Genomic DNA, 795 nt, shown 5'->3' on the forward strand with positions numbered 1-795 from the left:
AGATTGTGTGGAGGATAATTCAGGAGAAGGAATTACTGTATTGGGAGTGGTGGGGGAAAGAAGATGTGACGATCTAGAGGGGTCTTTTGGGGGAGGGGATCCAGAGGAGGATGGTGTGGGACATGGTGATCGAGGGACGGGCTGACTGGCGAAGGGGGCGTGGAGGACAGCCAAGACTCGCATGAGACCGAGTGCTGGCACTTCACACCTCCGTCTGCCTCCTTCCTGTCTGTCAGCCTATCAGTCAGTCAGCCGGGCGGGCGGGCAGGAACCGTGGCCCCAGTCCTTACCTAACAGCCGCTCTGAGGCCGATCCCCTCCCCCTCTCCTCTCTCTGTCCTCTCGCTGCGGTCGCTCCAACCACACCACGAGGCCCCCGAAGGCCTCCTCGCCAATCAGAGCCGTGGACCCCGGCGTCAGTGCAGCCAATCCCAAGCAGGGCTTCTTCTGATTGGCCGGACTGCACATTCTCCCGCGTTGCCTATTGGCTCAGATCCGCACCCCGAAAAATGGACGTGCTGATTGGCGGTTAGCCGCCGGCCGCTTTGAGTGATTGGGCCGCCCCGTCAGCTTATTAGCATAGTGCCCGATCCCGCGCCGCCTGCGTGTCCAATCAGGAATAGCCGTCAAGCCTGGGCTGCCGATTGGTTCTTGGAGTTCGGCACGTGCATGTCGTGCCCGATCTGTAACCGAAGCGTCATCGACTCGCGGAGATCGCTGCAGCGGGGCAGTTACCCTGACCGTACAGCAACTGTCGGATTGCGTTGATATCCTTGCAGTCAGCTTGATCCCCTGA

At 60.4% G+C, this 795-nt stretch overlaps 1 protein-coding gene across 3 annotated transcripts in view; it reads right to left on the minus strand.

The window, feature by feature from the left end:
• Positions 1–395, minus strand: part of LOC122553883 (coiled-coil domain-containing protein 9-like) — a 284,191-nt gene extending 283,796 nt beyond the window's left edge. For all 3 annotated transcript variants that reach the window (XM_043698346.1, XM_043698344.1, XM_043698343.1), the window contains exon 1: positions 291–395. The gene's annotated coding sequence lies outside the window, so the exon portion shown is untranslated. The remainder of the gene's footprint in view (positions 1–290) is intronic.
• Between the last annotated feature and the right edge of the window lie 400 nt (positions 396–795).

Source organism: Chiloscyllium plagiosum, chromosome 10 (assembly GCF_004010195.1).
Source record: "Chiloscyllium plagiosum isolate BGI_BamShark_2017 chromosome 10, ASM401019v2, whole genome shotgun sequence".
Lineage (NCBI taxonomy): Eukaryota > Metazoa > Chordata > Chondrichthyes > Orectolobiformes > Hemiscylliidae > Chiloscyllium > Chiloscyllium plagiosum.